The sequence below is a fragment of the Nansenia antarctica genome (genome assembly GCF_963989245.1).
Source record: "Nansenia antarctica genome assembly, chromosome: 8".
NCBI lineage: Eukaryota > Metazoa > Chordata > Actinopteri > Argentiniformes > Microstomatidae > Nansenia > Nansenia antarctica.
This window is the reverse complement of record NC_137678.1, coordinates 30,748,676-30,775,913: the sequence shown is the minus strand read 5'-3', so window position 1 is coordinate 30,775,913 and position 27,238 is coordinate 30,748,676. Positions and strand designations below refer to the sequence as shown.

Sequence of the window (27,238 nt, the reverse complement as noted above, 5' to 3'; positions counted from 1 at the left end):
ATGTCTCTCACTTCTGTAGGTGCTGGGTTTTTTCTAAAAAGGACAGGTTGAATGGCCCCATCTCTGATAATCCACCCCTTGCCAATAGGACTCCATAACAGGGGTTTGGGCATGTGGCTGTGACACCATACCGCTGTCTGTCCGCTCTCTGCACATGCTGCTGAAATGCATCCTCTGTTGGCGGCAGATTTGCAGAGGCTGTATCTGATGTTGATGCAATGATGAACCTCAGTTCATCCAGGTTTGTGCACATCAATCCATTTTCCATTTTCTTCTTTCCATATAGGAGTAGCGCAAATTCTCTTGCGACTGGCAAAGACTCTTCCAAGCTGGCAGAGAGTCCAAAATGGGCCAGATCTTTGAGCTCGCTGAGATGGGTCTTGAGTTTGTTGAATGCTGTTGTCTTTCCTATTCTGTACAAACTACTTGTTGTGTCACAGCCAGTGAGAGTGCATGACAAGCTGGTAGACAGTTAGACATGTCTTTTCCAATTTTCTCAGATATGGTGTTGATGGGGACATAATGATTAGTTAATTAGGGTTAGACACACATTTAATTTGATATGGTTATGTTTTTAAATTAGATTTGGTAAGTGTCCAAACTAGTATGATCTTTGATAGACAAACCAGTGTGCTCTCGAGCTGCTTCAGTGAGGCTACTACAGCTCCCAGCATGCAGCAGTCATGTGCAGCTATATGAGGACGGGCCCAGCATGCAGCTCACTGACGTGCGATGCGAGTCAACACAACATCAGTCCAGATCAATGCAGAACTGGTGAGAGACGGAGATTTCATTGACTGAACAGAAAAGAACAACAATGGCCAACCACATCAAAGTTTACGTGACTGATCCAGAGAACTGTCGGCGGAGGTCTACCACTGATAGTCGAGGTCCAGCAGGTGAGACTTCCAGGTTCATCTCGCAGCTTCTTTCAATTCAGATCTCATCATCAATCATCTCTGCATCGCTCGAGCTCTGCTCACCTCCCAGCAGCACGAGACCCAGGCTGCGTTTGCAACTCGCTTACTTCTGCCACGGTGGTGTTGTGTCGTTACGAAGACATAGTTTACAAACAAAATGTACTTCATTATACCTCATTGTTTAGATCTGTTTAGACAATGCCTTTTTATTCAAATCACCTGTTTGTATATTCATCTTCGTGTCAATTCCCACAGTTATGAATGTCAGCTGATGAGAGATGGGAAAGGAGCAGACTTTAATAAATCATTCTGCTAACATACATTCTGAACTGGAGAGGCCTAATGTTTTGGCTTGAGTGTGTTTCCCTGGCCCTATTTTTCAATTATATATAGACACATTTTGTATATACTATTGCAAAGGTTTCCATGTGTAAACTGCTGGTTGATGTGCACTGGACTGGTTCAATATTTTGTTCAGTTAACAGATGTTATCCGACCATGGATGAGAAGTCATAGTTTGTTTATTACAGAAACAAGAAGCTACAATATTCTGTCAACATTCTATAGCTTCGGCCCATTTGAGTTGCATAGACCCGCTCATAATTGTAGCTGCATGTCTGCATGTCACATGCTGTAGAACCATAATCATCATAATCTCCAGATACAAGACAATTTGGCAAGGGGTCGTTGGGTCATCATGGGACAGTTATTGACCCTGCCTAAGCCATCAATATTGTCTCAAATCGATCATCTATCAAATCCTGTGGACATATCAAGGCTTAGAAAATGTCACGAGTGCTTATCAAATGAACATCTCTTTTTTTTGCACACTTTTTCTAGTGTGTGACCATTCCAACTTCTCTGTATTGAATTTTGAATTCTAAATCACCTCTATCTCTCTCTTACATTGCATGAAGGAAGTGGTTTATGGAAGTGGTTATTCTAACTGGCCATGGTTAATGATGGGTGCCACTGGGTTCAGACAACACATAATAGTAAAATAACATATAAACGTCATAGTTTTGTGCATCACAAGGGGGTGGTGGGTCCGCTGTAAAACCATAGAGAATAGCATCAGACACGGCAGTTCTCCTCACCGTTGCAGAGTGGATGAATTGGATTGTGACCATCAGGAGTTCTACGTTAGTCACACATTACACCCCATGGGAGGTCAAAGGTCACCAACCTGCTGTGGCTCAGGAGGTAGAGGCTGTGTCTCAGGAGGTAGAGGCTGGTGGAGGTAGAGGCTGTGGCTCAGGAGGTAGAGGCTGGTGGAGGTAGAGGCTGTGTCTCAGGAGGTAGAGGCTGTGTCTCAGGAGGTAGAGGCTGGTGGAGGTAGAGGCTGTGTCTCAGGAGGTAGAGGCTGTGGCTCAGGAGGTAGAGGCTGTGTCTCAGGAGGTAGAGGCTGTGTCTCAGGAGGTAGAGGCTGTGGCTCAGGAGGTAGAGGCTGTGGCTCAGGAGGTAGAGGCTGTGTCTCAGGAGGTAGAGGCTGTGTCTCAGGAGGTAGAGGCTGGTGGAGGTAGAGGCTGTGTCTCAGGAGGTAGAGGCTGTGTCTGAAGGAGGTAGAGGCTGTGTCTCAGGAGGTAGAGGCTGTGTCTGAAGGAGGTAGAGGCTGTGTCTGAAGGAGATAGAGGCTGTGGCTCAGGAGGTAGAGGCTGGTGGAGGTAGAGGCTGTGTCTCAGGAGGTAGAGGCTGTGTCTCAGGAGGTAGAGGCTGTGTCTCAGGAGGTAGAGGCTGTGGCTCAGGAGGTAGAGGCTGTGTCTCAGGAGGTAGAGGCTGGTGGAGGTAGAGGCTGGTGGAGGTAGAGGCTGTGTCTCAGGGGGTAGAGGCTGTGGCTCAGGAGGTAGAGGCTGTGTCTCAGGAGGTAGAGGCTGTGTCTCAGGAGGTAGAGGCTGTGTCTCAGGAGGTAGAGGCTGTGTCTCAGGAGGTAGAGGCTGTGTCTCAGGAGGTAGAGGCTGTGTCTCAGGAGGTAGAGGCTGTGGCTTAGGAGGTAGAGCCGGCGTCTAATGATCGCAAGGTCAACGGTTGGGCGGTTGGGCGGTTCGATCCCTGGCTTGGGCAAGACACTGAACCCCAAATTGCTCCCAATGAGCGGGCCGGCACCTTGCATGGTAGCTTGCCGCCATTGGTGTGTGAATGTGTGAATGAGAGGCCATTGTAAAGTGCTTTGGAATAAGGCGCTATATACGTACAGTCCAATTACCATAGGATGTATTTTGCACCTATGGGCAGTTACGTCCCTGTATGACGTATGATGAACGTGTTATCCTCTTGATGCATTGTTTTCAGGGTTCCCACGGGTCCTTGAATTCCTTGAAAGTTTGTGAATTTGAGAGAAAAAAAACAAACCCTTAAAAGTTTTTGAAAATAGACATGGGTCATTGAAAGTGCTTGAATTCCTCTCTCTCTCTCTCTCTCTCTCTCTCTCTCTCTCTCTCTCTCTCTCTCTCTCTCTCTAAAGAAATATATATATTCAAACATTTTTACTTAGCTTGTCAACTAGTAAATAGGTCTCTGTATTGCTTAACTCTACACATATTTCACAATATATTGTTTTGTTGTGCTGTGGTAGAGCCTCTTTTTAATTGTTGTCTGTGAGCGGATAGTTCCTATTATATAAGTTCTCGTCTAGATCTGTCTCAAACTATGCCGTATTGGGTCCTTGAATTTGAGGGAATTGAGTCTTGAAAGTCCTTGAAAGGTGCTTGAATTTGATGTTTCAGAAGGTGTGGGAACCCTGTGTTTTGAACCAGCGCTCTGACCCAGTTGGAGTTTATTTTCAATATCAAATACTTTGGTTCTCTCTCTCTCGTCCCCTCAGATCCCCAGTGGGACCATGACCCCAGGCCCCACCGCCGCACGTCCCAGTGTGACAGAATGTGTGTGGGCAACCACCCCACCCCTGGCCGACACCACCTCCCCCGCCTCGCCCAACCGCTGCTGCTACCACACGCCCAAATGTCTGTCTACACACAGAGGTGAGGCTGCTACCCTAACTAGGGATGCACGATATTATCGGCACCGATATTTATCGGCCCGATAATGGGAAATTAATGTTTATCGGTTTTATACATTTTTAGCCGATAATATGAAGCCGGAAATATTTCTGCTTCCGGTTTCCGCGCTCATGCTGCTGCGCCTGCGTACAGACGAGAGCGAAACATGACTTCCCCGGTGTGGACATTCTTCAGAGTTTCATGTTCGACAAAAGATCGGAGAGGAGGGCAAAGGTCTACGAGTTACAACACAACGAATCTCATAAGTCACCTTAAGATTCTCCATTGCAAGCACGCTGTATGGAAGGAATATGAAGCATAGCAGAAGGTAGCCTAGCCGCGGTGCCTATTGAACACGCATTTGAAAACTGCAGGAAGACAGCAGACAGCTCAAAGGCTCAAGCAATCAATGAAAAAATAATGGAGTTTATGGCCCTCGACGACCAGCCTTTCTCTGTAGTAGAAGATAAAGGATTTCGCCAGCTAATTTCACATTTAGAGCCCCGGTATACACCCCAAGCCGCCGCTATTTTGCAGACGTGTACCTGCCTGCTCTGATACAGTCGCCACACACATCCATAGTCTGATCGATACTAGCGTAAGCCAGATAAGTTTTATCACAACCTACCTCATCCACATGCACTAAAAGTAGCATAGCCCTTTTCAGTTGCTTTATTAAGCATACTAGTGTAGCCTACTATGTGCCTTGTGTCATTCTGTTTATCTGCAGACTAAGCAGCCATTTGGCACTAGTTTCTGTAAAAGTTCTATAAAACTTTTGGTTCTATAAAAGTCTTTATTTTTGTATTGACTGATTTTTTGATATTTTATTTATCCATTTTCAATTTACAGGGATAGACAAGATGCACTTTATTTTTGACACTTTTTTGATCTAATTACTCTTATGCGGGGTACACACATAAGGAATTTCAAAATCTTAACAGAAATCTTATCTGAGACAGACCCCACACATGAAGAAACAAAATCTTGGATTTGAACAGCCTTGATCGTGTTGTGTGTGGTGTGCGCGAATTTCCCCATTTCAGCACCCCACAGACATAAAGATGTTCGCCACGTCAGACTCCACTCTCTAGAGTCTCGTTCCCCAAGCCAGAACTCTCGCGTGATCACGTGCAAGGCCAGTAAAGTGCCGAAAAGAAGAATGCGCGAAGAACGAGTGAAAACAAACATGGAAGAGGACATGCAGATGCAGGAAGAGTGTATGGTGCTGGCTATGGCTGTAATCTTAACAGAAAAACCCAAAAGTAGAACAAGACAGAAAAAACTATGGACAAAACCGTGGAGGCGGCGCGAGCATGGACTGTATATGTTACTGCGCGAGCTGGAGGTGAGTTGTTCTCAAATGGCTAATACACGTAAATCAATAGTAATAACAATAGTAATACACGTAAATAAATCTGACAGCCATCAAGAAACAGACATTGTGCATGGTTAATTGTGTCGTTCGTTTTTTTTATTATGTTGACAGATAACTGACAGAGCAGGTTTCAGGGGGCTGCTTCGAATGGACGCAGAGGAATTTGGGTACATTCTCAATAAAGTGGCCCCACTGATAACGAAGAAAGACACCAAATGGAGATTAGCCATCACTGCCAAGGAGAGACTGGCTTTAACACTCCGATACTTGGCAACAGGTTTGTACATGAAGCTGTTGTGTAGGCCTACATTTGCTGGTGCCTAAAGAAACTAAATGTTAATAGTTGTTTTGTTTGTTTGTTTCTTTCTTTCTTCCTTTCCTCATTTTACAACACACTCTGCCTCTGTACTGTATTAATGACAATAAAGACCATTCATTCATTCATTCATTCATTTAGGAGAATCATTTGCATCCATGAGTTACCAGTTCAGGGTTGGTGAATCCACAGTGTCCTTGATTGTGAGCCAAACATGCGAAGCACTGCACCTGACACTTAAAGATGAATATCTGAAGGTAAGCTTGTTTAATGTATTATCTGTAGTCATGAACTTGTATATTTGTACAAATGAATAAGGTGCCTTTGCATTAGAATCACTGTATTTGTGTCAACTGAGAATATGTAAAGTGTATTCTAATTAGGCCTATTATTATTATTATTATTATTAGGCCTTCTGCTGCTGCTACTACTACAAGGCCTAATACTACTTCTACTATTACTACTATTACTACTACTAGTCTAGTCTAGTCTAGTCTAGTCTAGTCTACTTGTAACCAGGGAGTAGCTGAAAAGGACTGTATACTTTAGGAAGGGGCTGGTTATCTAACTAAGGGAGCTAAATAGGCAGTATAGGAGGATACAGGCAGGGGGCGACAGCAAACCGTTAGACTAGCAGTTAATGTCGTTAGCATTAGCAAGGGAACTAGCATTAGCATTGGAGCTACAAACAACTAGCATTAGCATTGGAGCTACAAACAACTAGCATTAGCATTGGAGCTACAAACAACTAACACACGGTATTACATATGAACACACATTTATTACACATGACGGTTGTATACATCCCCAAATACACATTCCCTCCCGGCCGGCCACACACACTCCCAATCACTCACTGATAGTCTCTGGCCTGAACAGGCTTATAGTCCAGTGGCGTGGTGCGCGTTGAGGCCTGGTTGAATGGCCTGTGCGTCGATGAAGTGGTCCGCGTCGAAGCTCCGCTGGAGTCTGTGTTCGCTCGTGGAGGCGACGATTAATGTCCAGCTGGCGTCCCGCTTGGTCCGACGTTGAACACAACTAAAACGGGCTACCGTGGTACACTCGATAATCGCTTTCCTGGCGTCTTCAGTTGCTGCACGGGGTGCGCGCTGCTGAATCCGCCATCTTGGATCGGCTTCTCGTTATTCTCTCTCGTTCTACTTCTCTCTCGTTCTGCTGCTCACCACACACTCACTGACTGACTCCGCCCTTCCGTCTCTTATATAGGCACCACCGAACCCAACATCCGGGTCACGGGCACACCCCGGATATACTACGTCATCAAATATATACAGAAACATTACAATAATAATACATATACCTTCATAAACGTACAGAATAGTATAGAAAATAATAAAGTAATAACTGGGGCAAAGGGGCTGATTTGGGGAAACTAAAACTGGCACTAAACTGTGGGCCTTCACAACAGCCGCCCCATGAAACCCTCGGTTTCAGTTAACTAAGAAGGCACACTGGCTAGGCTGCTCTAGCAGCGAGAGGTAGGAGGTGATAGTGTCGACCACTCTGCCTGTCTGCCAGGCGGCGCGCGGAAGGGACTGGTCCCTCACCAGTACCACGGCACCTTCGGACATCTTGTCTCTCTCCCTCTGGAATCGTCTGCTTCTCCTCCTTCTCCAGGGCGCGGATGTGCTCCTCGAAGCAGATCAGAGCGTCTTCCTTGTCCATGTTCTCCAGCGCCTCGTACTCAACGAAGGTGGGGTTGTCCAGCAGGTACTGCTGGGCCTCGGACCAGGTGGTGCAGTAGGTGACGTTGGCCATGTTGTCCAGAATGCTCGTCAGCGCCTCACAGTTCCTCTTCCTGAGCTGCTTGGCTTGTTCCTTCTCCTTCTTAGCCTGGTAGGCCTTAAACGCTTGCTTCTTCTCACTCAGCTTGGGCAGGGCGCTGTAGCGTGGGTCGTTGATGATCATTCTCATGGTTTGCTCCCATGACGCGTCGGATGAACCACCATCCTCCTCCAGAAGCTCTTTGAAGGCCTGCTTGGCCTCCTCTTCTGGGTTCCACTTTACTCTCTTCTTCGCCAACTTCGGCCTTTCCTCCTTGGAGGCGTCTACAATACTGGCTGAGACTTTCATGGCTGACGTGTACTTGACGGAGTTGACGGGTGCGTCAATGCTGACCTCGGCCACGTGAGGGTGCATGGCCACCTGCAGGTGTTCCTCGGCAACAGCTGTTGCCGCCATGGCACGGTAGCGCCACCACCGGGACTCCTTAGTCTGGGAGTTGTAGTAGTAGGTCTTCCCATCCAGAGACTTATGCTCTGTCCACAGAGACTTCTTCTTTGGTTGGTCATCCTGTGGTGAACCATTTGTGGTACTAACTGTTCCAGGTGCACTGGCAGCAATAGATTCCACTCCAGGCGGTCCGGTTGGTTGGTTTGCTTCTTCGGTTCGGACATGGAGGGATGACGTAGCTCTCCCGTCCCTCTCTCTCCACTCGGTAGCGCCTTGGAGGGCCCACCCAAGCGCAGTCTTAACAGCCATCGGGCAGCCTCGTGGTCCTCTCAGCGGAGGACGGAGCGACACGATCAGGTCAGCGTTGTCCGAGCCGATGAGAAGGGTTGGCTCCGCTCCTTCTATCGGGTGTAGGTCTACTCCCCGTAGGTGGGGATATCTTGCGCGTAACCTCTCCAGGGGGTAGTCGTAGCGGGAGAGCGCTAGCTGGTCGGAGGTGAAGACATTCTGAAGCCGATGTCTATCCGACGGCCGCCCCGCCGGGGAGATAGAGAAGTTGATTCTCGCCCCGGTGACCTCTTTAAGGTCGCGACGTATCGTGCGCAGAGTCAGCTTCTCCGCAGTCCCTTGGAGCCCCAACTGGCGCACTGCCCCCTGGAGAAGGATGGTCCGTTCCGACCCGTCGTCTAGAACGGCGTACGTGTCGTACACAGCGTTGTTGTGGTGAAGTCGGACCTTCACCACCTTCAGTAGAACCTTGGAGCCGCTGCTCTGTGGCGAGTCTAGGTAGTAGACAGGGGTTTCCTCTTCCGGTGCGCGACCGGACCTAGGGCTTCTGTTGCCCTCCGTGGACCTGGCGAGGGAGACCTCGTGTAGGATGTGGAGGTGGACCTCCTCACAGCGGTTGCACTTCCTCCTCAAGGTGCAGTTCTTCGCCAGATGGTCGCGCCCACAGTTCCAGCACCTCTGGTTCTTCTCGAGCCACCTCTGCTTGGCCTCGGTACTCAGGTTGTTGAAGTCACTGCACTCATTGAGCCAGTGCTCGCTGGTGCAGTACGGACATGGCGGTGGACCTCTCCGTCCCTTTGGAGGGGGTTGAGAGGAATCCTTTCCCTCAGGTCGGGTGGTCCTCTCTCTCCGAGGCTCCTCCTCCGTGTGCAGCACTCCTACTGGGCGTCCTCTGTTCGAGCTCGGCCCGTCCCAGCGGTCTCCCTTCTCCCTCTCCTTCTTCGGCTCAGCGTAACCCATGGCGTCTACGTTGGTGTCATGCACTTCCTCCAGTAGGAACTCCGCGAAGGCAGCCATGCTCAGACCCAACTTCCCGGGGTGACGAACGCGCTGCTGTCGCCGGAACCTCTCCTGCCGGAAGCGTGGGATCTTGCGGAGCAGCCGCTCTACGTTGGAGGTGCTGTTGATCTCGCTGGCGCCAGCTGGGCCCTGCGTCTTCAGCATCCCAACCAAGGTGTGCACGCGGAGCGCGAAGTCATCCAGCGCCCGGTCATCCTTGATGGGGGCCTGCTGTTCGAGGGCTTGCAGTTCAGCAAGGGCGTGGTTCCAGGGACGACCGTAGCGGGCATCCAAGTCAGCGAGCGCTCTGGTGTAAGGTGTCGGTGCGGAGGCATGGGCCAGTACCATGTTGTGGGCTCTGGGGTTCCTCACATGCTGAAGGAGAATCGCATATTTGTAGGACTCTGAGCAGGAGTTGTCCAAGAGCGTGTCTAGGCAGATGCGTAGCTCCACATACTGGCTCCTGTCCTCGTCCTTGAAGAAGGGGAACTTGGGTCCCTCCACCTGGGGGAACATCCTGTAGTGGATCATCGGTGCTGGAGTGACGGTCTGGGTGTCCGGCCTGCATGCATTTTGGTGCACTGGAGGACCTAGGGGTGTGCTACGCTCTTGGGGGAGGACTCCCCTCCCGGGCAGCGACGCTGGCTCCCTCTGGGCCGCGTAGCGGTCGGGTCCCTGGTCCTCTTCCTTCCAGGTGGTCAGCTGGGCCTGTAGTTGGACAGTCCTGGCGGGGGTCATGGAGCCATCGGCGGGGGGTTCAGGAGATGGCACTCGAGAGGGCCGTGCGGATGATACTCTGGAGCTACAGGCCGACGGAGTTCTGCTGATGCACACGTCGCGCATGGTCTGCATCATTTCCTCCATCTTCTCTGCGTGCAGTTGCTCTCTCGCCATCTGCCTCTCCGCCGCGCGTTCCGCCCCCTCCATCTGGAGGCGCTCGCGCTCGTACTGGATGCGTTCACGTTCTAGCGCCTCCTGGCGCTGTCTCTCCGCCTGGAGGCGGTCGCGCTCCATCTGGAAGCGTTCACGTTCTAGCGCCTCCTGGCGCTGTCTCTCCGCCTCGCGTTCCGCTCCGTTCATCTGGAAGCGTTCACGTTCTAGCGCCTCCTGGCGCTGTCTCTCCGCCGCGCGTTCCGCTCCGTCCATCTGGAAGCGTTCACGTTCTAGCGCCTCCTGGCGCTGTCTCCCTGCCGCCTCCATCTGGAGGCGCTCGCGTTCTAGCGCCTCCTGGCGCTGTCTCCCCGCCGCCTCCATCTGGAGGCGCTCGCGCTCGAAATGGATGCGTTCCCTCTCTAACGCCATCTCGGCCTGTTGGCGCTCCCGCTCTAACGCCATCTCGGCCTGTTGGCGCATATATTCTGACAGCGCGGCACTACTCCCTCTGGAGTGCAGGCTATCCGCCCCAGAGGCATAACTGCCCACGGAAGCCCTGGACCGGTAGGAAGCCACTGAGCGGCAGGAGCTAGGTCTCGAGCGCGCCGTACTGGGAGGCAGATCGTTAAGGCTGAGGCCCTCCCTCTTCCGCCCGCAGGCGCTGTCGGACCGGGCCTCTCCTTCCTGTTCTTCCGTTTCCACGGCAAAACCCTGCGGTTCTGCCATCTCATCCTCAGGCTGGTGCTCGGTGAGGGCTGTCTCAGTGCTAGCCACCCGCGCGCCGGCGGACACCTCGGCCTCTCCGACCACTGTATCCCGTGGAGTGCGCTCCTCGCTGCCACTCAGTGAGCTTTCGACCTCGAGCTCATACTCCTGTAACCTCGGAGGCAACCGCGGGACTCTCTGTGGTCGTCGCTCTGGCTCCGGGGGCGGAGAAGGGGGGGTAACTGTCTGGTCTGGTTGGCTGCGCTCAGCCATGCTATCACTACACTACCGATCCGGCTCGAAGGACCAATTGTAACCAGGGAGTAGCTGAAAAGGACTGTATACTTTAGGAAGGGGCTGGTTATCTAACTAAGGGAGCTAAATAGGCAGTATAGGAGGATACAGGCAGGGGGCGACAGCAAACCGTTAGACTAGCAGTTAATGTCGTTAGCATTAGCAAGGGAACTAGCATTAGCATTGGAGCTACAAACAACTAGCATTAGCATTGGAGCTACAAACAACTAGCATTAGCATTGGAGCTACAAACAACTAACACACGGTATTACATATGAACACACATTTATTACACATGACGGTTGTATACATCCCCAAATACACATTCCCTCCCGGCCGGCCACACACACTCCCAATCACTCACTGATAGTCTCTGGCCTGAACAGGCTTATAGTCCAGTGGCGTGGTGCGCGTTGAGGCCTGGTTGAATGGCCTGTGCGTCGATGAAGTGGTCCGCGTCGAAGCTCCGCTGGAGTCTGTGTTCGCTCGTGGAGGCGACGATTAATGTCCAGCTGGCGTCCCGCTTGGTCCGACGTTGAACACAACTAAAACGGGCTACCGTGGTACACTCGATAATCGCTTTCCTGGCGTCTTCAGTTGCTGCACGGGGTGCGCGCTGCTGAATCCGCCATCTTGGATCGGCTTCTCGTTATTCTCTCTCGTTCTACTTCTCTCTCGTTCTGCTGCTCACCACACACTCACTGACTGACTCCGCCCTTCCGTCTCTTATATAGGCACCACCGAACCCAACATCCGGGTCACGGGCACACCCCGGATATACTACGTCATCAAATATATACAGAAACATTACAATAATAATACATATACCTTCATAAACGTACAGAATAGTATAGAAAATAATAAAGTAATAACTGGGGCAAAGGGGCTGATTTGGGGAAACTAAAACTGGCACTAAACTGTGGGCCTTCACAACACTACTCTAGTCTAGTCTAGGCTACTGCTGAAGCTGCAGCAGTTTAGAAGACTTATAAACTGTTTGATAACTTGGCACTCATGTAAACAAAACTTGCTATTTCAGACACCCACTACAGAACAGGAATGGTTGGACATCGCCCAAGACTTCCATCAGAAGTGGCAATTCAACCACTGCCTTGGCGCGATCGATGGAAAGCACATCAATATATTGCCACCAGCACACAGTGGAAGCACTTTTCGGAACTACAAAGGACGATTCTCTGTGTCGATGATGGCTGTTGTTGATGCCAGGTACAGGTTCAGGTACATCAGTGTGGGAGCACAGGGCAGAGCATCAGATGCAGGAGTGTTTGCAGAGTCAGATTTCAAGCAAGCGCTTGACCGCGGTCTCCTCAACATTCCTGCAGCGGATCTGCTCCCGGGCTCTGACATACAAGCCCCTTTTATGTTTGTTGGAGATGATGCCTACCCTCTGCGCCTTGACCTGATGAAACCGTACCCATTCCGCAACATGGACCATCAACAGAGTCTTTAACTACAGACTTTCTCGCGCACGCAGAGTGGTTGAAAATGGGTTTGGCATATGGGCAAACAGGTGGAGAGTATTCCTCACCACTATAATGCTGAACCCTGACAAGGTGCAGAAGATGGTATTTGCTACTGTGTTTACACAATTACTTGCGCGAGGTGAGGTCTGACGCATACACACCTCCAGGGCTGGCTGACACAGAGGATGAAAACCACAGGCTTGTGGAGGGTACCTGGAGAGCTGATGGCCCAGGAGCCATGCTCCCTCTTCAACCAGGAAGATGTGGCAACAGCTCCATGGCTGCCAAAGAAGTCAGAGACAACCTGAAGAGCTACTTTGTTACACCAGCAGGCCAGGTTGCCTGGCAGGATGACTACATATAGACTTTTGAAAAATGCAGTGTGCTATTTGTGGTAGTTCTGGTTAGAACACACAATCATTTCGTTGCATTGTCTTGTTGTCTAATTGTTTATACTTGACAGAAAATCTGTTTACATGTTTTTGAAGATTTGAGGAATATAACTTGATTTCAAGGTAAAGACACACCCAGTGTTGTATTTTGCTTTTACTACAGTACTGACACTGGTGTCCGTGACACGTTGGATGACATGTGGTTTTAGAAAGAACAAGGACTTCAGCATCCACTTTTGCTTGCTGGTTAAATCCTTCTCTCCACTCCCACTGGGTTTGGTTTTCACTATCTTGGAGTACTGTGTTCTTAATCCTTATTTTTTGCGAGACACACTGAATGCCATCTTGAAATGTTTACATGTCATTTGATGTCAAGACACATTCACATAAATAAAGAGAGTTCAAGCCGTCAAGTGTCAGTTACATGTTTGTTTATTTTTAACGCAAAGATACTCAAATGTTTTATGAGTCCATAATGTTTTTTCCAAAAATAAACATACATAAACAATGTGCCATCAGAACTACCACATAGCACACTTCTAGTGACAAACATAAACAATGTGGCATCAGAACTACCACATAGCACACTTCTAGTGACAAACATAAACAATGTGGCATCAGAACTACCACATAGCACACTTCTAGTGACAAACATAAACAATGTGGCATCAGAACTACCACATAGCACACTTCTAGTGACAAAAACATAAACTATGTGGCATTAAAACTACCACAAATATACTACTGATCCATTATAAACTCAAAAATGCTATAACTCCTGCAACTGTGGTGTGTTGTCATCGCTCTCTAGCATTCTCCGGAAGCTACTGGGAGGAGGCTGGTATCGATGAGGTAGTGTATAGGATTGGGAAGATAGAGGTGCTTGTGTATAGGATTGGGACGGTAGAGGTACATGGTGAGGTAGTGCTTGTGTGTGTTGTGGAGGGGGCCTCTGTAGAGTTGAGGGTGGATGATGATATGTAGGAGGCCGCAGGTAGGCAGAATTGTAGTCAGCTTCCTGAGCCTCATATAAAATAGTCATTAACTGCAGCTTCGTTCTGCTTTTTATGACCGGATTATTGATCGACCTCAATTCTGCTGCAATTGTCACCCCAAAAGTAGTGTCGCTGTCAGTGTCTGCCACTGGCCTGCTTCTGTTGGCCTGAAAAGCAACAGACATCTGCTCCAAGATTCGTACTTTGTCCAATTCAATGGATGCTTCCGATTGGACTCCCTTTCTCTTTTTGGGCGTGGGGGCATGTGAAGTAGATGGTCCAGGTTGAGAGCCACTTGCTGCAGATGGCTCTGGAGTGACACCTTCGGACAACACCTCAGACACATCATCGTCTGCGTCACTGGCAGGGTCCTCTGCAGCCAGGCTCTCCCTCACTGATGTGTGAAGCTGTAATAAAAGGATGAGATGGTATTTCCATGTGTCTTCTGTCTATATCTGTGTAAAACATGATTACTCAAATGAAACTATTAAAAGGCAATGACGGTCAACAACAAAGAACTACAGTAATATAGCACTTACACTGCTCTCCGTGGCACGTTGGATGACATGTGGCTTTAGAAAGAACAAGGACCTCATCAGCCACCTTTGTTTGGTGGTCAAATCCTTGTCCCCACTCCCACTTGGTCTGGTTTTCAGGATTTTGGAGTACTGCGTTCTTAAGGAGGTCGCTCGTGAACGTACTTCTTCCACTGCAATTATGAGCACCAACAATTAATGCTACTTTCTTTTCTCTCTCCCTCTCTCACACACACACACACACACACACACACACAATGATCAATTTATTAATGATATAGTAATGATAATATTTGTATTGTATTATACCTGGTAACTCCATTGTGGTGGCAATTTCTCGCCAACCCTTATCCTTGTCGTACCTATTATGATAGGATTTGGAGGACACATTAAATAGACACTCGTTTATCTGCCACAAATCCACAAGTTGATCCTCCATTTCCGATGACCATCTGGTTTTGAGCTTCGCGGTATACATGATTACGTCGTATTCGTTGTCATGCTTTGGTGCCCTATTATTTATTAGTGTCAGCTTGCTTCTTGATTGGATACATTCCATTCCACGTCACAATTGGACTCGCGAGCAGGGTGCCAGGTGTGATTTACATTTTCCACCCTAACCACAGTCTAAAACCGCTAATTTCACCAAACAATCTGGCAACCCTAGGTTTTTTCGTCCTAAGTATTCATAGCTTTCATGTGACGTCACAGCATAGTGGAAACGCCCACCTGACGGGCAAAAGGCACTTTTTGCGGGCAAAACCCACGGGCAAAACCCACTTTTTGCGGGTTAATAACTTTGATTCTCCGGGGGTTAGGAAAATAATTCCAACGTGTCCGGATAGAGTAGAAGACAGGGAATCCAACACTATTTGAATGGAGTCGATCCTCCACTCCTATCACCGTGGACACATAAATAAATATTCCCTCGCCTCGCTGACAGCGGGAGTTGGGAGTTTCGTCCAGTAGCCGGTGAACGCCCGGTTGATCGAGTTTCATATTAAAAGTATATCTTCTCGGGGTGTCAGCGCGGTGGTTAAGGGCTCAAAATGACCGTATACTGATGGTGAATTTAGCAATAATAGTCTTATGTTTGTACCACCTCCATAACCGGTGTTATTCACGGGAAAAGCCGGTCAAGGAGGCACCCTTTGCAGGTCAATAACTTTGATTCTCCGGGGGTTAGGAAAATAATTCCAACGTGTCCGGATAGAGTAGAAGACAGGGAATCCAACACTATTTGAATGGTGTCAATCCTCCACTCCTATCACCGTCGTGTATCTTGATAGTTCTTCATGGGTGAGGTGGTCTAAATAGTAGGCAGCCATGTTGAGCGATGTTGCTATGATACTTTTTGCCCGTCAGGTTGGTGGTTGCTAGGGAAGAAACCACGTGACTGAAAGCTATGAATTGAACACATTTCACATTTACGATTGCCGGCCACGCCCATTTTCCGGAGCAGATTGTCGGGAGAGTTGATTGACAATTGAAGAAAATTGACTCTTAACACACCTCACACCCCAGGATTTTGTTATAGGAAAATGTTAAGATCCATCTGATAACCGGGCGTTTTCAGACATCCGAAAATCGTGCCAAAACCGGCCAAAAACTCCTTATGTGTGTACCCCGCATTAGGTGAGCCTTTTTTGTTTTCATAAAAGGAGGCCAGATCTTGGCTAAAAAAAGCATTGTGCACTGTCTATAACAGATTCTGTTTGTTAGAGGAAATAATAAATGAACATTTGAAGAGTCAGAAGTGTTCTCTTTGTTGTGTTAACAATAGTGATGTAAGTTAGATTTGGTGAGATCACTATGGGATATTAAATCATCAATCTTTGCTCACTACATAGCCTTTCTTACCTTCAGGTGTGCATGAACTACAGGTTATCAACTGTGAAATTATATCTGTTCTCATATCGGTTATCATATCGGTTATCGGCCACGAGAAGCGGGTAAATATCGGTATCGGTATCGGTTGGGAAAAAATGCATATCGTGCATCCCTAACCCTAACCCTGCTAACCCCTAACCCTAACCCTGCTACCCTAACCCTAACCCTGCTACCCTAACCCTAACCCTGCGCAGGACCGCCAGTACAGATCGTGACGTTAGAATTAAAAGGTTCTATCTCCATTTTTGTCAAAATTGAGTTTTTTTACATAATCGGATCCATTAAGTGTTTATTAATGCCTGTGTGGTGTTATTTTTAAAATGTTGACATTTTTTAGTTAGTAATTCATAAAATACAAAGGTTCCATCTCACAAAACATAATGAAATGTAAAAACTTTGACGCTCAATATCTCTGAACTAGCCTAAACGGAGATAGAACCTTATCATTCTAAACGGAGATAGAACCTTATCATTCTAAACGGAGATAGAACCTTATCATTCTAAACGGAGATAGAACCTTATCGTTCTAAACGGAGATAGAACCTTATCATTCTAAACGGAGATAGAACCTTATCATTCTAAACGGAGATAGAACCTTATCATTCTAAACGGAGATAGAACCGTATCATTCTAAACGGAGATAGAACCTTATCATTCTAAACGGAGATAGAACCTTATCATTCTAAACAGAGATAGAACCGTATCATTCTAAACGGAGATAGAACCTTATCATTCTAAACGGAGATAGAACCTTATCATTCTAAACGGAGATAGAACCTTATCATTCTAAACAGAGATAGAACCGTATCATTCTAAACGGAGATGGAACCGTATCATTCTAAACGGAGATAGAACCGTATCATTCTAAACGGAGATAGAACCTTATCATTCTAAACGGAGATAGAACCTTATCATTCTAAACGGAGATAGAACCGTCTCATCCCCCGGCTGTGTTCCGTGGTGTGTGTGTTCCGTGGTGTGTGTGTTCCGTCAGGTCGAGGCACGCCCTCACAGTACGGGGACGAGGTGTGGCAGGACGGGACGGGCCGCACCACCATCAGAGCAGAGAACGAGGTGGAGGCCAACAAACTGGCCAACAACTACAGGGTAGGTGGAGGGGAACAACTACAGGGTAGGTGGAGGTGGACACAGAGGCTGTCTTCCGTCGTAGACTGAAGACCCATCTCTTCAGGTTACACCTTAACTGCTCCTCCTGAGACATCTGCTGCCCCTCAGCACTGAGTCTCCTGAAGACACCCGCTTTTCCCCTCTACTGTGTCCCCTAAAAACGTCTATTGCCCCCCTTGTACTGTTTCTCTGTTTCTCCAGTGTCTAAATATAAAATTAAAATAAAAAAACCTAGGTTTAGAAGAAGGTGATAGAAGAAGGTTTTTCCTTCTATCAATGGCCCCGGGCCTGAGCTAGATTACTCTTCCTGCTACGACTGGTGGATTGATGATTCACTTGCTTAGTATTCAAATGTATTGACTAAGTCGCTTTGGAATAAGGCATCTGCTAAATGACAAACATGTAAAAATGTAAAGACTTGAAGGACTGTCGTCCTCCCAGCGAGATAGAACACAGATCATCTTTCTGGACTTCCATGTGGTTAAGTTGAAAGATATACATAGGATACAGTACCTTCAATGTTGTGTGTGTGTGTGTGTGTTTAGTTTGGCTTCAGAAAGTGGAAGAGTCATGTGACTGAGAGGCCCATCGAGGACAGGTCAGACGTTGTGAAGGAGCTCTGCTCCGAGCTGAACTCCATCAGACCCCAAGCAGGTCAGTGACCCCAAGCAAGACCCCAGTAACTCACTTTCTGCCTGACGAACCGGTAATCAGACGCTCGTTTGAAAAGTTCAACCTAGAAATGTTGTGTAAGGCTGGAAAAATTGTTTGTAGCCTAATTGTGTAACAGACTATTTGTTTTCTTCCTCTTTGGTCCTTATTTTCAGGTTCCTTAATCACTTGTGGAAACATTGCTTATTCGTGTTTGTTTGGATGGTGGATATCTTTAGTCTACCTCCTGGTCTGCGCCTTGATGTTTCTGACCATCATTGGTCACCCTTATGGTAGGCAGACTAGGCACCCGCATCTTATACACAGTTAAAGAAAATTCTGTTTTTTTTCCCCCTCTGAAGAACAAAATCTAAAAGTATGGCATCTTGACATTTTCTTTCAGGGAAGCTGTGTTGGAAGTTAGCTTGCTACTTTCTGTGGCCATTTGGAAAGTCAATCCAAAAGGTAACAATCATGGCAGCATTTCATTAAGCTATTTCCTATGTATTTGTCAGGATGAGCTGAATTTGGTTGTTAAGTCTGACGTCAAACGTGACGTTTAGCAATTTCCGGGTCCAAACCAGAAATTCCCTGCACCAGAGTACCAGTGTACTACAGCGGTAGAATGACAGTTCAATCATTTTTTTAGACTGGGATCTATTCATACAACAAGGGACACGGCACTTTCCCGTTTTCCCCATATTTGTCAGCGTATTTGGAGCCTCGGAAAAGCGCTATACAAATATAATGAATTATTATTATTACCGAGGCATTTCGAGGAGAGCGCCTCAGCCAACTTTGGACCCGGAAACACGTCACGACTTAACAACCGAATTGCTTGGATCTTGAGGTCTTAGTAAAAAAGACTCCAGATTAGAATGCTCATGTCTGATGCGTCTGAAAGGTAATTTCTGTCACAAAGCTCAAGTGAAGCAAGACAGGAGTTCTCACCTCTCACCTCTCCCTCTCTCTCTCTCTCTCTCTCTCTCCCCCTCTGACCTCTCCTCAGTCCTGCTTCAGTCACTGTTGCTTAATGTTTAGTCAGAATGACAATTTGACAATTTGTAATGCTGCTTTTCATATAAAGTTACAAGCAGGCTACCACTCTTGTCAACATATCTACAATGGATGAAAATATTGATTACCAATCTTTTAGGGACCCAGTGTATTTGAACAATAATGCTGTTTTGGCTGATCCTTTCTTTTTACCTCTCTCTCTCTCTCTCTCTCTTTCTCTCTCTCTCTTTCTCTCTATCTCTCTCTCCCTCTCCCTCTCCCTCTCCCTCTCTGTCTCTCACTCTCCCTCTCCCTCTCCCTCTCCGTCTCCGTCTCTGTCTCTCTCTCTCTCCCACCCTCTCTCTCCCCCCCCCCTGGCCATACAGACCAGTAGTAACCAGGTCACTAAGTGCTGTTTGAAGTTCCCCAGCTGTCAGGCGATCCCAGAGGAGGCTGAGGCCGAAGAGAAGAAGAAGAAAGAAGCGGAGGAGTCCAAGAATTCGTGAGTTTAGAATGATAAGGTTCTATCTCCGTTTAGGGCAGTTCAGAGATATTGAGCGTCAAAGTTTTTAAATTCCATTATGTTTTGTGAGATGGAACCTTTGTATTTGATTAATTACTAACTCAAAAATGTCAACATTTTAAAAATAACACCACACAGGCATTAATAAACACCTAATGGATCAGATTATGTAAAAAACTAAATTTTGACGATGAGATAGAACCTTATCATTCTAACGTCACGGATTGTAGTCTGTTTGACACACAGCCACTTAACAAGAATTCCTGACTGAAACAGTAAAAAAATGTGGTGCTGTGGGTCTGTTGGGCTGTGAAGTATTTTAAGCGTTTGTGAAAATGTCTAATTTAACACCTTTGTGTCTGCGTCCTTTTTGCAGCCTGACGGTTGTGAGACCAAGGTGGTCCTGTGTTGCTATAACACGTTCAACGGGCACTATTACCAATACACTGTGGACGGAATCCACGTCATGGCTGTCAGTATCCTTTTTGTTTTGGTCTAAAGGACCAACTGCCAACTGCACCTCCCACCATTGACCAGCAGAGGTCAGAGTTTCCCCAATAGTTATTTACAATGAAAATACCACTTGATGTGATCTCTCCTTATTTCTCAGTCCATAATAATAATAATAACTTTATTTGTATAGCGCTTTTCCTGCAAACGTTGCAGCTCAAAGTGCTTTAATCATTATATAATCTTAGTTTAATTATTTTGTAATTTAAATGCAATATTAAAAGGATGGGTTTTTATACAGGGTATCCGCGGTGTCTTGAAAAGTATTAAAAGTTGATAAATCAAATTTGGGAAAATCAAGACCCTTAATAAGTATTAAAAAGTCTTATCACGATTTTATGAGGTCTTGAATTTTGTAGGTATTTTTCTGAATTAGACTCTGTCCAAAGAGTTTGAGTCCTAAAAACTTTGAGTAAAAGTTCGTGAATTTATTAGTTTTTATTAAAAAACTAAGATAAACCGGAAATTCTGTTGTATGATAGTGGTCTAGTCTATTGCAAACTAAAACTGTTAAGTTAAAAGGTTCACTGATGTAAACGGTTACAGCTCCAAGTGACGGTGAGGTCTGGAAAAATATTTACACGGTCTTTAAAAAGTCTCAGAAAGGTATTGAAATTAACCTCAAGATTCCTGTATATATATACCCTGTTATAATCTTAATTAAATTATTTAGTCATTTAAAGGCAATATTACAAAGATGGGGTTTTAGTCTTGACTTGAACATATGTGCTGAGGTTGCATCCCTGATGTAAACTGGCAGTGCATTCCACAATCTGGGTGCATAAAATGAGAATGCAGCCTCACCAAATCTCTTCCATAGATGAATTGGGTGCTGTAGCTATGTAGTGCGTTGAACCATTGAAGTGGTTCCTTGTTGTCCTTAAAGCCGTGTGCCTATCAGATCTGCTGCCTATCACCATAATCACCCTGTTGATTGGCTACCTGGATCGAGAGAACAAGCTGGTCAGCCCGCAGACCAAGTTTGCCACGGCGGTCATCTCCATCATCCCCCTCTCCTACTACATCGGCATGGGCATCGCCAGGTAAGGACCCCTGTCTGCCACGGCACCAGGCCACCAGCACAGCTGACCACGGCCGTGTTGAGTAGGGGACGACCGTGGTAGAACGCTTAGATAGAAATATCGTGACGTTAGAATTATAAGGTTCTATCTCCATTTGTCAAAATTGAGTTTTAGACATAATCTGATTCAGTAGGATCCATTAGGTGTTTATTAATGCCTGTGTGGTGTTATTTTTAAAATGTTGACATTTTTGAGTTAGTAATTCATAAAATACAAAGGTTCCATCTCACAAAACATAATGGAATGTAAAAACTTTGACGCTCAATATCTCTGAACTGCCCTAAACGGAGATAGAACCTTATCATTGTAAGCTCACGATATGTGACAGGGTCCGGTTGAAAAGCCATCACTCAGGTCCTCATGGTCATTTTTTTATTACCATGAGTTGCGCTGCTTCTCTGGTGAGGAACGGTCGTATCCTTCTGATGTTGTAAAGGAAGAATCTGCAGGAGCGTGCTGTCGCTGCGATGTTCCTCCGCACAGGATAGGCGGTTGTCCAGGATCACTCCAAGTTGTCTTGGCTGTCTGGGAGGGGTTGGGTTAGGGTTAGGGTTACAGTAGAGTTCTCCACTGTGATGGAGAAGTCTTGGAGAGGGCAGGCTTTCCCAGTGCTGAACATGCAGAGCAGCTATCTAGCTAACACAATGTTCTTTGTTGTTAGCCAGCTAGCTAGCTAGCATATTGGAGTCACAGTCAAGACTGCCATTAGATAATTTGATTGCCATTAGACAATTATTCCATAATTGTTACAGGCCAACATGACATGGCTTTTATATAAGCCATGTCATGTTATAACACCCGAAGGCAGTAACAAATAAGGGAGTCCACACATGTGTTTAAATGGTACAATTAAAGTTTTATTTAAGCAAATAAGCCAAAATAAACTAAATAACATATGTATATGAATATGGATAAGAGTCAGTAGTGTATGCCATGAGTGAATGGTTGTAGAATGTATGTTGTATGTGTAGAAGGGTGTATGGATGTATGTAGTGTCAAACTGAAAGGCCCCAAAACCTGGTACCCTGAGACCTTACAAACAACCCTAACAGAACCAAAGGAAGAAAGAGAGAGAGCTGAGGACACACCCATCTTATATACACATCCTCAGCTCCCCAAACCCAGGTGACCCCACTTAGCCTGACGACCTCCCCACTCTGCCCAAGCTCCCACAGGAACCAGCAACAGCCAATGTGCAGGCAGAGTGGGAGGTGTCACAAATGACCATGTGACTGTGTCCGCGCTCTCTCTCTCTCTCTCTCTCTCTCTCTCTCTCTCTCTCTCTCTCTCTCTCTCTCTCTCTCTCTCTCTCTCTCTCTCTCTCTCTCTCTCTCTCTCTCTCTCTCCAGTATCTCGGCCCAAAGTAACTTTGCCGTGGGCGCGGTGGTGAATGCCACGTTCGGCTCCATCACAGAGATGACCTTCTACATCACGGCGCTGCTGAAGGGCTACCAGGCCAAGACCAAGTGCTACGAGGAGATCGTCAAGGCCGCGCTCACAGGCACCTTGCTAGGCTGCATCCTCTTCATCCCTGTGAGTGACACACACACACACACACACAGGGGCAGGCACACACACACACACACACACACACACACACACACACACACACACAGGGGCAGGCGCACACACACACACACACACACACACAGGGGCAGGCACACACAGGGGCAGGCACACACATACACACAGGGGCAGGCACACACATACACACACACACACAGGGGCAGACACACACACACACACACACACACACAGGGGCAGGCCCACACATACACGGGTATGAAGGCTCTTATACTGTACACACGGTCATACGCACTCAGAGAGACACTCAAAGGGAGTCTGTCCTCCTCTCTCCACAGGGTCTCTGTATGATCATTGGGGGCTTCAAGCACAGGGAGCAGTTGGTCAGCTGGTCCGCGGGGGTCAGCTCAGCACTGCTCTTCATCTCCGTGGGGGGTAGGTACGAACACACGCTGGCATGCACACACTAGCATACACAATTCAAACCTGCTCGCTCGACACGCTCGTTTTTTGTTTTCCAACAGGTGTGTTTGCTCCGACCCTGTTCTCCAAGGCGTACGGCAGCCTGGTCTGTTTGGGCTGCACCACCGCGCCAGGCAACGCCAGCGGACCCTTCGTCTGCAAGGACTGCCACTACGACATGGTGGGTACCTCCTCCTCCTCCTCCTCTAGCTTACATTTACATTTACATGTTTGGCATTTAGCAGACGCCTTATTCCAGAACGACTTACAATCAATACATTTGAATACTAAGCAAGTGAATCATCAATCCACCAGTCGTAGCAGGAAGAGTAATCCAGCTCAGGCCCGGAGCCATTGATAGAAGGAAAAACCTTCTTCTACCACCTTCTTCTAAACTCTTTTTTTCTTTTTTTTCTTTATATATATATATTTAGACACTGGAGAAACAGAGACACAGTACAAGGGGGCAATAGAAGTTTTTAGGGACACAGTAGAGGGGAAAAGCGGGTGTCTTCAGGAGACGCAGTGCTGGGGGGCAGTAGATGTCTCAGGAGGAGCAGTTAAGGTGTAACCCCAAGAGATACTAGCTCCTGTTTGGATACTCCACTTACTGTGTAGGTACCCCACTTTAGGTACAAGTGAGGGTCGGTTGGTCGGCCCTATGTAGTCTAGCTTGTAATGACAGTGATGCCGTTTGTTAACTCTCTCTTCTTTTCTCAACAGAGTGACAATAACCAGTCCTTGTTCCTCAGTCACATTGAGTAAGTACTACTGACAGACTACTGACAGACATTTATGCCGTTTTCACACTGCAGGGCCGGCCTCGTTGCGTGTCCTCCATTGTTGCTGAAATAGTGCTGGAAAGATCACTGATGGGGCTTTCACACCGCCAAGGAACTGTTCTCATTCGCGTTCTGGAACCTCCGAACCTTGGTTCTGTCTGGCGAACCAGCCCGCGTTCATACCGGTGTAACCGGAACCATCCGCGTCATCAACGCTGGGTGACAAAAGGGTGGGATAAACAAAAATGTCACAACAAGATGGCAGCTACTTCACTGGAAATGAGGATAATATCTTACCACTACAGTATCTGAAATAAACACTATTTAAAAAAATAAAATAAAAAAAAACCGACACTTTCTAAACGTTCTCTTACTAACCAGCTACTCTGATACTAGAATAGAAATGGCTTACGAAGTTCGCGTTCGCGCGTGTGTTTGCTGAGCATGTGTTGAAAATAGGGAGAATGATAAAAAAAAATTTTTTTAATCACTAATGATTAGATTACAGAATTAGATTACATTTCGTCTCCTTCCTTCTTGCTGGTCTTTGCAGCCTAGAATATGACACACCCACTGACGACGTCACTGTTCTACGTTTTGGTTCCCGCTTGAGAACCAGTATTGGAACCAGAGAACCAGACTTGGTTTGCGAATGGGAACCGGAGCGGTTCCTTGGCGGTGTGAAAGTCCACGTTGTTTGGCGTTCCTCTGCGCCAAACATCTCTGTGCTGCTGCCGGCCGCCTACCTGATCGGCCTCATCTTCACCCTGAAGACGCACTCCTACATCTACGACATCCACGTCAGCGGAGGCCAAGGTCAGGGTCCACAAGGGGGCGCCGTTGCGTAGTTGGGAGTTTTTTTTTCTTCTTTCTTTTCTTTGTCTGAGAGAGAGAAAGCATATTTTTGGGTTGTCTGCCTATTTACAGGGTTCCCACAGGTCCTTGAAATCCTTGAACGTTTGTGAATTTGAGAAAAGAAAATCAAGGCCTTAAAAGTATAAAAAAATATCTATATTCAAAAAAAAAATGTATGCAATTATAGTAGATAAGTCTCTGTTGCTTAACTTAACACAGTACATTTACACATTTCACAACATATTGTTTTGCTGTGCTGTGGTAGAGAAGGCAAGAGACCATCTAGTGTTCTACACATTCAAGCCTCTCTTTTTAATTGTTGTCTGTGAGCGGATAGTTCCTATTATATAAATTCTCATCTAGATCTGTCTCAAACTATGCCGTGTTGGGTCCTTGAATTTGAGGGAATTGAGTCTTGAAAGTCCTTGAAAAGTGCTTGAATGTGAGGTTTCAGAAGGTGTGGGAACCCTGTATTTACATGTGTGTGTGTGTTTGTGCCCCCCCCTCAGAAGGTGACCACCATGGTGTCGTAGCCCACTGGTCCAGGGGGAGGGCTCTGGGGGTGCTGATCATGGCCACGCTGCTCATGGCCGCCTGCGCCGACCTCATCACAGAGAACATCGAACCCATCCTGGCCAACTCCACCATCTCCCAGGTACACACTAGTCAGGCCCAGGGGAACACGATGACATTCAAACGCCTTTATAAGCCAGTTTCTATATCTCTGGAAAAAGAAGGTAAATCACAAAGGATGTCCTGTTCCCTTCATAGTGCATACTTTACTTAAAGTTTCTTTCATCATTTAATTAAGCTTTCTTTCATAATTTACTTAAGCTGACTTTCATCATTTAGTTAATCTTGCTTTCACTCATATGGCCATCATAATAATAACATACCAGATGCCCTGAGCAGCTTTGGCAACCTCAACATCAGTGTCCTCTGATGACTTCTGAGTTAACTGAGTTTGACGTAGTTGTGATACAGGAGCTGTTGTGTAGGTCAGCCGGTGGTCATTGTCACCTTGTTTGCAGTACTTCATCGGGGTCACGGTGTTGGCCATGGTGCCGGAATTCCCAGAGCTCGTCAACGGAATCCAGTTTGCCCTGCAGAATAACATCAGTCTGAGGTAGACCGCTTGTGTGTGGGGTGTGTGTGTGTGTGTGTGGGTGTGGTGTGGTGTGTGGGGTGCTTTCAATGTCACAAAGAATCACCTATCGGCATGCTGACTTGTTTGTGTCCCTGCAGCTTCGAGGTGGGCAGCTGTATAGCAGTGCAAGTCTGCATGATTCAGATTCCTCTGCTCATCTTATTCAATGCTTTCTACGTAAGTGGACGAGACGGTTGATATTTGATTGAGATTTTATTACATTAGTCTGTTATTTATTATTCTGTATCTTAACTTGCAATTCGGTTGTTAAGTCTGACGTCAAACGTGACGTTTAGCAATTTCCGGGTCCAAACCAGAAATTCCCTGCACCAGAGTACCAGTGTACTACAGCGGTAGAATGACAGTTCAATCGTTTTTTAGACTCTGATCTATTCATACAACAAGGGACACAGCACTTTCCCGTTTTCCCCATATTGTCAGGGTCTTTGAGCCTCGGAAAAGCGCTATACAAATATAATGAATTATTATTATTACTGAGGCATTTCGAAGAGAGCACCTCAGACAACTTTGGACCCGGAAACACGTCACGACTTAACAACCGAATACATTTAGCATGTTATTCTCTTCTCAGATTTCCATTCAGAAGTGAGTCTAAATATGTCTTTCTTCCAGGATGTTGGATTAGTGCTAATATTCAGTGATTTACATCTCTGGGCCAGCATCTTCAGTGTGATTTTGGTGAACTATATCTTCATGGATGGAAAATCCGACTACTTTCAGGGTAAGCAGTTCACAGGGTTCCCACGGGTCCTTGAAATCCTTGAACGTTTGTGAATTTGAGAGAAAAAAAATCAAGGCCTTAAAAGTTTTTGAAAATAGACATGGGTCATTGAAAGTGCTTGAATTCCCCTCTCTCTCTCTCTCAAAAAAAAAGAAGTCTGTATTGCTTAACTTAACACATATTTCACAATATATTGTTTTGCTGTGCTGTGGTAGAGAAGGCAAGAGACCATCTAGTGTTCACACATTCAAGCCTCTCTTTTTAATTGTTGTCTGTGAGCGGATAGTTCCTATTATATAAATTCTCATCTAGATCTGTCTCAAACTATGCCGTGTTGGGTCCTTGAATTTGAGGGAATTGAGTCTTGAAAGTCCTTGAAAAGTGCTTGAATTTGATGTTTCAGAAGGTGTGGGAACCCTGAGTTCAACCGGAGCACAATCGGTACAATTCTACCTGAATTGTATTAGTGTTGCACACAAACGTCCCTGTCTCTTCTTCTGCAGGTACTGCGCTGGTTGTGGTCTACCTTATCCTCCTTTCTCTGTACTTCTTTGCCCCATCGCCTGCCGACTGTTGA

The 27,238-nt window shown here is 46.8% G+C and overlaps 1 pseudogene across 1 annotated transcript; it reads left to right on the top strand.

Annotated features, from left to right (window-relative positions):
• The first annotated feature begins 817 nt into the window (after positions 1-817).
• LOC308164116 lies at positions 818-27,238 on the top strand (annotated as a pseudogene). Its single transcript has 19 exons — positions 818-899; positions 3,742-3,898; positions 4,973-5,058; positions 17,254-17,366; positions 17,933-18,041; positions 18,215-18,331; positions 18,442-18,503; positions 19,934-20,033; positions 20,969-21,110; positions 22,499-22,682; positions 23,012-23,108; positions 23,198-23,316; positions 23,859-23,896; positions 24,605-24,761; positions 25,282-25,427; positions 25,804-25,898; positions 26,018-26,096; positions 26,553-26,661; positions 27,165-27,238. The product of its transcript is annotated as an uncharacterized misc_RNA (transcript).